The sequence below is a fragment of the Actinia tenebrosa genome, unplaced genomic scaffold (genome assembly GCF_029948245.1).
Source record: "Actinia tenebrosa isolate PJP-AT-01 unplaced genomic scaffold, QUT_ActTen_1.0 PGA_scaffold1__47_contigs__length_23844297, whole genome shotgun sequence".
Taxonomy (NCBI): Eukaryota; Metazoa; Cnidaria; class Anthozoa; order Actiniaria; family Actiniidae; genus Actinia; species Actinia tenebrosa.
In genome coordinates, this window is record NW_028292578.1 from 22,042,928 (window position 1) to 22,054,189 (window position 11,262).

Below are 11,262 nucleotides of genomic sequence, written 5' to 3' on the forward strand. Positions count from 1 at the left end.
ATTTTTATTATTTTGATAAACACGAGAAGACAACCTATTTGTTCTTAAAAAAGAAATGGCAAAATTAAGAGGATATTTTTTGTGTTTAGAAAGAAGTATGCTACAATAAATAACATTTATAACATGTTGGTTTGCCTGGGATTGGTTTACTGTCTTTCCAATTTACTACAATTCCATTACTTGAGTCGCTATCTGTTCAATATACAGTATTCAGTATTAATTCATTAGACATTGGCCTTCCTTTCAAAGAGCTAGTTAGTTAAGCTTTATTTAGTATGAATATTGATCTATTGTGAAAAGGAAAATCTGTTGGTTTTCAACACGTGTGGTATCTTTTAAGGATACGCAATTGGTGGCCCCAAACATAACCGCATATCAGTTATAAGTACATTAGTATTCTTGGCCTGTAAATGTCAACAATATAACTGAAGCTTCCCGTCTATTTATCATATCAAAACTGCGCTAGTTTAATCTTAATTCAAGGTCGTATATTTTCGGGTTAATGATAAAGCAGACGAGACCACGCCCAAACTATATCTTTTAGAGGTTAAATGTATCTTTTTCACTATTATCCCCACCCTTCATACATGAAGCCCCCCCCCCCCCCCCCCCTCGGGTTATGTAGCCGTCACTAGTCAGCTATATCGGCCCTGTGTCAGACAAGGGTCCACTGATTTATGAGTGGTTGGAAGTAGGATCAACTTATATTAAAAGCTTTAATAAGGCCATGCTAAAGTGTTGTCTAAGTCAGGAAAGTTGTTTTCATTTTTGTCAGTTAAGTCTTTTAAAGGGCAGTGAAATGGATCTATGATATTAATTCGTTCGTTCCGGGAAGGTCAATCAAATAAGCTCACGTTAACCTAATGTAGCGTGTCATCTGGCTAGAATCCATAGCGGAACTAAACCAAATTACGATCGGTACTTGACATTTTAAGTTACTACAACTGAGGGCTTCTTGTCAAGCTATGACAAACCAGGTTATGACGTTCACTTTAGTCGATCATCTACAATGACAAATGGGTAGATAATTTCCATTAGAGCAGGGAAAGGAATAATGGAAAAGCTCTTTGTAAATAAACAATTTCCTTCATGGCTCATACTGAAGAACTTCCTGTGGATTTAGAGGGATCTTTTAACTTTAGCCATGCTCAGTAGCTAATGAAGGAGTAGATAAGATAACAGTAAAATAGCTGATTCTATTAAGTAAGATCAATCGAACAGTAGACACGCTCAGAAGGGACACTTGGCTTCTCTATGGAACACTTCTTTCATATCGAAAAAGGAAAACAATATACAAAACCTCTTCTTTTCTTTTTCTATTTCTTTTGTGATTTTTCTTTTTCTATTATAATTCAAGATTTCACTCTCTATACGGAATCAGCCGCCCTTGAAAATGGATATATTGTCTAGTATACACATTATAGCTGTAGCTAGAACAGTTTTGAGCATGTCAGTATCTAGCTAGGTTAGTTAGTGTGTAAAATCACTTAACCAATCAGTACTTATCTTGTTGAGTACAGCCGGGTACTTCAAACCTACTTAGGACACTAACAGCCCTCACATGGAGGATGCGTGTTTTTTCCCCCTCATCAATTCATTTTAGTCCGGCTGTTAACGTCAAAAATTGTTCACTTTGATGATAAAAGCATGAAACTTGGCATGATTGCTAACCTCCCTGGGACAAACATTTTTTGATATGGGGCCAAGCGAAATTCGCTTGGGGACAGCAGGAATGGGCATGCCCGGAATTTCCGACATGGAAACGAGGCTACAACATAAAAACACCCTAAAATACGACAGTTTTGAGATACTTCCACCACTAAACATCGAATTTGTGTCAAGTGAGCAATTTCACTTGCTTTGAGTTGAATAATCACGATCACGTGATCGTTTTTTTAAAAAATCGACTTTAGCTTGGGATCCCTGTGTCGAAAAATCAAAAAGTTCCTATTTTTGTGGCTTTTTTAGGCCAATTGAGATCATCTTTGTTTTGATTAAACGGAAATACTAAAAACTTCAAGTCATATATAAAACAATTTATACCGCATGAATAATTAAAATGTTTCAGGATTAAATATCATTCATTGTTTGCTCATGAAATTTCTGTCCACTTGGTTACTCATCTTTCTGTGTACAGCTTCCTCCGCAACCACATAAGCCTGTACAAACCAAATTAGCATTTTTACACTTACACCGTCCTTTGCAAGCAGTCTTGCATCCGCATCGAATAAGCTCGTAGCAACTTTCCTTTGCTTGAGGAAGAGTCGTCCAATATGGAGCCCATGAACTGCCATCTTTCTGCCATCCCCATTCTGAAGGACTGGGTAAAACTGGTTGCTTCAGAAGTGTTTGGCCCCAAATATGAATTCCTTGAAATATAGCTCTATTGATATGCTGTAACAGTGCAGCTTGTGTGGGAGGGATATTGTCGAGGTTCCTTGCCTTCTTTGAAAATAACTCTTGCCTTGTTTGATTAACTGTCTTGATGTTACTGGTACGGTCGTACAAAAGAACGACAAAACGTTCAACTTTGGCAATAGATCCTTTATCTTCAGGAGATTCTTTGAGAGTTTGCAGAGCTGGTGTCAGGTCTGTAAACACGTTCCACACGTCCCATGCTGTCTTCTTTCCGCGGCCACCAAAAAAAGAGACAGTATCACACCCGGTAATGGCGTGAAACATAGGCAATACTGATGCTTTTCCTGGGCCTAATATAGATGCGATGGAATGCACAGGAATGTTGCAAAGATGCTTTCCTGAACCAAAGGTGATCCATAATCCATCTACCTGAAGAGAATTTACAACTGATATTGCGAGCACAACTACATCTGTGTCGTTACTTCTAATCTTTATCTTTCGATGGCCACAACAATTAGCATCAAGTGTATGAATCATCAAACGGGTGTCCGCTTCTTCGTGGGTACAAGGTTGAAGAAGACTCATATCCACTCTGTTAACTGAAGATAAGACCCTGTCAGCGTGTGTTGAATAGATCTCTTTGCCATCTGGAATGTCAAGAGAAACAACCTGATAACGAAATGAATGGAATGGATGTTAGTGTTAAACGTAGGTTGACATTCGAAATTAAGTTGTGTTGTGACCAAAAAATTAATTATTTCAAATAAAATTTAATGTTTGCAACCATGCACACTGCTATCGCATTTGTATTCATTATCACTGTACCTTGTTAGCAAGGAGTTTGAAAAACTCGTCTTTATTTTCATTGACTCTAAGAAACCCTTTCCAGCCCCGAGGAATTCTTGTCGATGGAAGCACCTGTTTTACAGGGGGGAAAATGTTCTCAAATTAATCGAATGTTCTATCTTAAATATATCCAATGTACACTGATTATGGTTTTGCAGCACATACCTTTCTACGTTGACCATAACCTCTCTTCTCTCGAGTAGATCTTTTCAGAGAGTCATCTCGGTACACATCCCATACTATGTCAAGTCGCTTCACTGACTCTAGCTGTCTGAGAATATAGGGTGCAAATACCGCATTGAAGTAATCGTCAAATGTGCTTGCGGTTTTGGGTGGCAACATTTGGACAATAACTGCACCATCAAGAATAATTGCATCTACACTTGGGTGTCCTGCAACCTCAGGCGACGGTTTCGGCAAACACTTTATCAATTCTGCTTTTTGTCCTGTTCTTAGCTGCCCTACTTGCGAGAGAGATGGCGGCCAAGGCTGATTTTCGAACTTGAAGAACTCTTCAAGATTTCCATCTCGGCTTTGACAAGAGATGTATAACCTGGAAAAAAGTGCGCAGTCTTCTTTTAGCACTTGTAATTTAGCGCCTTCTTTTGATGTGGTTTTCTTGCCAATGGGTGAGAAAATATGGAAGTTGTTTCTTGGTATAGGGTCAGTAATAGGCTTCTTTCTCTCGACGAGCCGCTCTTGGAAGAACAAATTGAATTGGTCTTTTCCAACCTTTTTAACACTCTTGACTGCGTCAACAACAGCTGAATCCATGATATCCCTTGTGTGTAATGCAATGAGGTCTTTCCCTTCTTCAAGAAAGGGATTTCCCATTTCTTCAAGGGAGGCAATGAGACTTTTGACATCTTTTGCGAAGGCACTCTGCACACCGGGTTGCTGTTCATGGTGTTGGATATCATGAGCTTGATTTGCCAAATCTTCAAACTCCTCGATCATTCTTGCTACTTCAGGACCTGACACCATCCATCTTCTCAATGCTGCAGGGTTTTCTGTCAGACCCACGGCACCTCCTTCTCCTTTGACTTTGGCATTCTCTTGCTCGTGAGCATGGTCTAGTGCTATGGACGAAAACAGCCTTTTGCTCTTATGTACCACAAAAGAACCATTGCAAAAGTTAGCGTAGACATCTGGGTGTTTGGCTTGTAGGGTGCACATGTCACGATAATGCACAGATAGCCATCTGGCATAGTTCGGGTGATCAAGAGCAAACATCCATGGTATTATCTCCTTCATAGACTTGATGAACATTGAAAAGTTACCTTCTCTTATTGACCTGACCAATTTCAAAGAGAGGAGTTCTAGATCTAGAAATGTGGACCAGTATAAAAACTGCGGGCATTCTAGCATGCTCTCTTTCCATTCTAAAAACGGCTTGGGTTCTTCAACATCTTTGGCGTGGTCGATGTATGCATTATGCATGAGCACATAAAGGCTTACTGCTGTTACTTGGTGCGCTCTCCGGGTCCGCGTTAAATGGCTAGCCTTTACGAAGGACTCCGCCACTCCCTGGGTTGCTACATTTGCATTGCATAGAGCTTCAGTCCAGCCACTTCCACCGAGCCATTTTCCAATCATCTTGAATACTCCCATTTCGATGTGTAGTGCACCAAACATGATGACAAAATTGTCCTCGCTATATGTACCACCAAGGGTCCACTGGATTTGCTTGGCCAAAGCAAACAGAGGCTGGTCAAGAGTAAGCACTGGAATCTGGTTAGGGTTGAGAAATTGTGTAGCATCTTTGATGACTCTCATAGAATGGACAATCATCGCAAAGGAATGTGCATTTTCCATAAACATTGGTAATAGTGAGATGATTGCTGGCTCGTGATTTGAAAGTGAAGACTTTGAGGCACGGTATGCTGCCCAGGATATGAAATCCTCTTCCCCCAACTCGCCCTTCGATAGGATTTCCTTCGCGTTGACAAGCCAATCTTCTTCTTCAATGTTTCTTTCGCCAGGATTTGCGTCGACAGATTGAGATAGTCGAGATAGCTGATGAACTTCCGGTACATCATATTCAGTGGTGTTTAGGCACACAGGCAAAACATCTTTGTAGAGTTTCGGTAACTCAGCAAGTTTTTTAGAATCATTTCTCTTTGTTGGATCAAAGGTAGGGGTAGGTCTTTCATTGCCAAGATTATCTGAAGAAGGATGCTGAGTCAATGAAATGGCAGTGCCATGAAAGGAATCGCGGGATGTCGTTGCACTAGGATTGTGGTCAATATTATCTGTCGCAGCCGTTGTGAACAGACCTTCTCTTAGTTTGGGTGGGCAAACAATGCCTTCACATTCATACAATTCTAGCACACTGTTAGAAATGTCAGTAGATATAGATAGCAGCCTGTCGTATGAAATGCAAATTCCTAGATTATAAAACGTGTCTATAAGACTCTTATCCCTTGTCATTCCGTGAATTTTCAGAGCTGTATAGATAGACAGTGGACACTCTCTCCATCGAACATGATGAGTAGTTTCTCGATTACAGGGACGTAATTTGGTATTAAATACGACGAGCTGAGACACTGTCAAGCAGGCCTGACTGTCGGCCATATCTACATTTGCTGTAGAGCCTTTCATAATCATACCGACTAGGGTTTTTAGAGATGCAGGAGTAGCTTCATTCTGGCACCCTGATGAAAATGAGCCATTGAAAGAGTTTTCTGTTTTCAGAACTTCTCTTCGTACTATTTGTGCTGCTTTGGCCAAGTACCATGCATCTGAACTTCCCTTTTTTGCCTCCTTCAAAGCTCCTCCAATGTGTTGCCTCAGTACCAGTAGTACTTCTCTTCCCTCGTAGTGAGCTGTCAAGTCAGAAAATGTTTCCAAGATCCTGTCCTTAAGTCGAGTTGAGTTAATTTTATTATCACACTTTACTCCAAGCTCATGCAGCTTTAACGAGAAGTATTTCACCAAAGTAGATAATTTTAATACAGGCAAGTCTTCTGATTCAAGACTTTCGTCGATATAGGCGAAAAGTTCTGCAAATGCAAGCTCTTCTAATTCTATTGGTGGCCTTTCTGCGTCATTCTGCAGCTGTACTTTTGCTGTCTGCCGGGCTCGATTATATAATCTCACCAAGCACTTAGTGTGGTATTTGGCCTCAGCTGCCATTAAATCTCCACACGTATTTAACTTTGCTTTTAACTTGTTGTCATTCACCGCATCTATACAACTCTCAACCTTTTTGTTCACATCAAATGTTGAAAATGAATGTAGATTTATGGGATTGTCTTCCTTGTCACAGAAAAAACAGTAGTAGTAGAGGGCTTTGGAAGACAATGTGGCACTGGATCTTCTTGTTTTGAGTGGACTGCAAACGCTCCCGTCACTTTCAATCTGGGTATCGTCTTCATTAGCATCAGGCTGACCAGAAAGTTTTCTTTTCTTTGCTCGCTCAAGTTTCGTATTATTAAAAATGTCTCGGCACGTCTTATGCCATGATGCATTTCTCTGTCTAAGAGTTTCTTCTATCCCTAGTCCTTCGTCAAGTAAACTTAGATTCAACCATTTAGGAACACCACTAATGCTTTTAAACTCTAGAATGTTACTCGCAAATGAGGTATAGCCAACACTCCCATCTTTGCGCTTTGTATTTGCCGGACATTGCAATCCTTCTTTTGTTTTCCGCTGGCAAATGACACACTTGCTCCAATCCATGGGGATTTCAACTAAAATGATTAATTTGACACCATTATTTAACTTTTACTTAATACAAGTTGAGAGTTATGGTGACATGCAGTTAATCTTGATTATTTTGATTGTAATTCATTCGACTAAGTTCAGGCTTTTATCTCGAATAGATTTCAGTCGAGTTCAAATGATTCAGTCAAATAATTAAGCGCGATGTCATACTTTATTTAGAAAAGACGAACGAGTTGAAGAGGTTATGAATTCCTAAGGTAAATATAGAAAAAAGAAAAAGAAAAAATTGATTGGATATAACCAAGAGAAACAAAATAATATTCTTACCTGCAGTAGCTGTAAGTATCCCTGGAGGCTGCCATCTTGAAAACCGAGTTGAGACTGGGCACCAATTTGCATATTATACGTAATATGAAGATACAAAGGCCTTTTTCAAATTGATACTTTATCAAACCGATTTATATGATTAGCAGAAAATATTATAGTTATATATCTTACTCAAAAAGCCACAAAAATAGGAACTTTTTGATTTTTCGACACAGGGATCCCAAGCTAAAGTCGATTTTTTTTAAAACGATCACGTGATCGTGATTATTCAACTCAAAGCAAGTGAAATTGCTCACTTGACACAAATTCGATGTTTAGTGGTGGAAGTATCTCAAAACTGTCGTATTTTAGGGTGTTTTTATGTTGTAGCCTCGTTTCCATGTCGGAAATTCCGGGCATGCCCATTCCTGCTGTCCCCAAGCGAATTTCGCTTGGCCCCATATCAAAAAATGTTTGTCCCAGGGAGGTTAGCAATCATGCCAAGTTTCATGCTTTTATCATCAAAGTGAACAATTCGACCTTTTTTTTTTTGACGTTAGCAGCTGGACTATTTCTAAGTATCCTTTTTAATTTCCTTCTTTTGACAATACGACTCTCTTCTTCATTTCCCATCTGATAAGTTTTAATAAGTACAAACGTTTTGTTTTTATCATTTCTCACTGATTTTCTTTGTCTTTTTTAAGGAACATTGAATGTTTTTGACTAAAATATCACAAATAATTATCTTAAAAGATCTACTACATAACTCAAAAAAGACTTGATCGAACAATGGCAATACGTTGCGCTTCCTATACCAGTGTTACCACGCACTTTGATATTCAAGAGAGTAAATATTTCTACTTATGATCAGAGGTTTTTCTGAGTGCTCCGCAATAAACATACTCGAATTTCAAAAAGCCTAAAACAATATCACATCCCTGAAAGCATTTTTGCTGTGAATTTTTCCTCGAAGCTTGTTATTTTGAATTTAAACGAAATAGGAATCGAGTAGTATTTCATAGGGGCTTTCGCGTTTAGACATAAGGAATTGGAATAAAACGAGTATATTTGATAAAGACATGACATATATTGGCTATAACTAGTGATTCTGATGAATGCTATCACAAGTTATAGCCGAAACATTCGTTATATTTTATCAAATCTACGCTTCAGAAATTCCGAAATCCTTACGTTCAATTTCATTTTTCACCCCTAAAACAGGGAGTGACTTACGATTGCCTAGAAGTTAATAACTGATTCTGATATCATTTGGTGGTGGAGGACGAGCATTTGGTCTCAGCGACAAAATCCGATTAAAAACACTATTTTGCCCCGCTAATGGCTGCAAGCAGACCGCGTATAGTCTCTATTCAAAGAGCTTGTCTATGAATGCACTGTAAGTTTATGATGAACCCACCTCGACTTGACGAATTCTGCTCCTTGAAAGATGTCAAAATCCTGGAATGAAGATAGATAAAAATATCAAAATCAATAAAAAATCCTGTAGGTAAATGAAAAGGTGTTTTTGTCACAAGGTTTCTACAATCACAAGGTTGACACCCTTTAGGGTATCATTTTATCATTGTCTAAAACGTTATCGACTTCTGACTTCTGATTGGCTGAATAAAAAATTTATTTGGAATACCATTCTGAGAAAACAAATGAATGAGATGGATTGAAGAGCTACGTGCATAATAACAGGATATGAAATTATCAGTTATCAACACTTGAATTGAACTCTTATTGGTAGTGAGCATGTCAGTCCCCAGGCATGAGAATGGAAAGACAAAAGACATGGCTGCCGTGTTGTTTGACACGATAAAAGACTTGCACCAAGACCAAATCTTCTGCCAAAGTCAACCAAAATGGCGGCTATGACGTCACATGCACCTTAAGAATTGGTTGATAGAAAGATTAAATGATCGTGTTTTTAGCTCGTCGATCAAATATATCTTAAGTGGATGAATAGATGGCTAGTTAAAATATACTAACACTGATCACCTCACGGCTAACGCATCACAAAAAAAAAAACAGATTTTGTATCGGACTTTGACAAAAATCACGGTGTGCCGTGCCGTGTCATTTTCTGATAGGATATACTAACTTCGCGCGCTGTGATTGGTTTAACAATACGTTACTGTGTTACTACTAGCTACTTAACTGTGTCGTAGTCATTATTCCTCGTTTAATGATATTTTATGATTGTTTTCATACTGCATATATACTCCAGTTATTTAATGTTCGCGAAATCAATCAAAATCTTTGTTGTCTGGGTGGTCAGTTGAAATGGTAAGAACTGGAGAGCTTCCTCAGGACGCGATCACGATATTTTGTATTTAACAATAGGTTGTTTCGAGTATTTTCAGTTTTTTAATTTGTACTCGCTATACTACGTGCCACAAACAATTTTTAGATTAAGGTTTCTTGTGATATAGCCTCGTTGAAATGATTAAAGAGACAAGACTTTGACTAACGCGTTAGCTGTGCATGAGGGATTAAAAGTCTGCAATCACCCGTTTTCAGACTCTTGTGTTATCCAATGAGTAAGCACTTTACGAGAGGCTGTTTCCAAATGACAGGATGTGAAGTCGACTGCAGCACCTAGTGAATGCTTTCTATTAGCCAGACAGCCCAAGGCTAAGATTTAAAAGCACAATAAATGGCTTGTTACGGTAGTTTATTAAAAAGGGACCTCGTAGGCAGTTTTGTTTCTCATATACTTAGTCTTTTCTGTCTCCTAGCAATGATTCATTGACGACTGCTAAAAACAATTCAAGGGTTTAGTGTTTTTAACCATAAACAATTAAAATTTGATTGCATTGAAGACTACAAAACGAAACATAAAAAAAGTGATAGAAAAGAAAAATAAATGTGGAAAGAATGAAGTAAGTTGAAATGTTCTATAAAAACATCACCCTGGGCGCACTAAACCTATAGAGACCAGAGTCCCACAAGAAACATGCAAATAGAAAACCGTAACAAAGCAATTATATAGTCATGTTTAGTAATAATACAAACACTACCAAAACACTTGAATTGATTTTCAATAACAATAACTATATTTTAAAATGAATGCTGTTTAATTGGAAAGCAAACATTTAGAGAAAGGTCTGTTAGCTTTGGTCAGGGTTGGCAGATGTTCAAAACACAAGACAATTCTAATAACCGCTTATAGGAGACATGCATACTAACCTTACCTCGAAGATTCTCTAAAGATGATGTCTTCTAGTCTTTGGTTTGAAGACAGCCCACCGGCTACAGGTCTGCTCTTGTATTAACCGTGAAGACGAGGTACTTGCAACGATATTCCGTGTAATTTACGGTCAATAACTTCAGTCAAGTTCAGATAACAAACTGACAGATCCTTGAAGATAATGACTAGCAAACTGAGGAAAAACGACTTAAGCAATAGAAAGGAAACCTGTATATTGCATCCCGTTCAATATCCAGCAGTTCTCGACTTACCGTCCGCCGACATTATCACGTCAGCTCAGCTAGGATAGGTGCATTAAGTTATTTAATCGTTCTTTGCTTGTGGTATATAGCCGCAGATAGCACTCAATTTACGCCCTTTTTTATTAATCTAACCTATTTGGCATTTAGCCCTTTTTTTCTCATTGAAGAAGACATGGTAGGAATGCGCAAATGTAGTAGGATATGACTACAGCTAGGGGCTAGGGGCATACGCAGATCGAAAACACTACAATAACAAACGCCCATATGCAGTTAATTGCCGTTGCCCAACAGGTTACTTAGCCAGGAGATTTGAGTGAAAAAATATAGCGCTTTCTAAAGACTGATTTAAACGATGCGATTTTTCCTGCCGCGAGCAACATGTTTACACCAAGTTTTAGCTGCCATTTACAGTCGTAAGCAAGTTCCGCGCGAAAGTTCTGAGGAAAAATCGTACCGTGTAAATCGGCTTTGAATAACTATAACCACTGGTATATATTGATCAGAATAGTCCACTGGCTTTAAGCCTGCCTTTAATCCCCCAACAAACCCCTGTAACAAAACTATCATCTGGCTTCAAGCCCGCGAGAAATGTATGATCAGGTCTCTACAGATATGAATGATTGTCATCTC

General features: G+C 38.7%; 1 long non-coding RNA gene across 1 annotated transcript; it reads right to left on the reverse strand.

Annotated features, from left to right (window-relative positions):
• Positions 1 to 617: 617 nt before the first annotated feature.
• Positions 618 to 10,706, reverse strand: LOC148910110 (uncharacterized). The gene is made up of 3 exons (XR_016120327.1): positions 10,369 to 10,706; positions 8,594 to 8,634; positions 618 to 1,004 (listed from the first exon to the last, which is right to left on the reverse strand). It is a non-coding gene; the product is annotated as an uncharacterized LOC148910110 (long non-coding RNA).
• Positions 10,707 to 11,262: the final 556 nt, after the last annotated feature.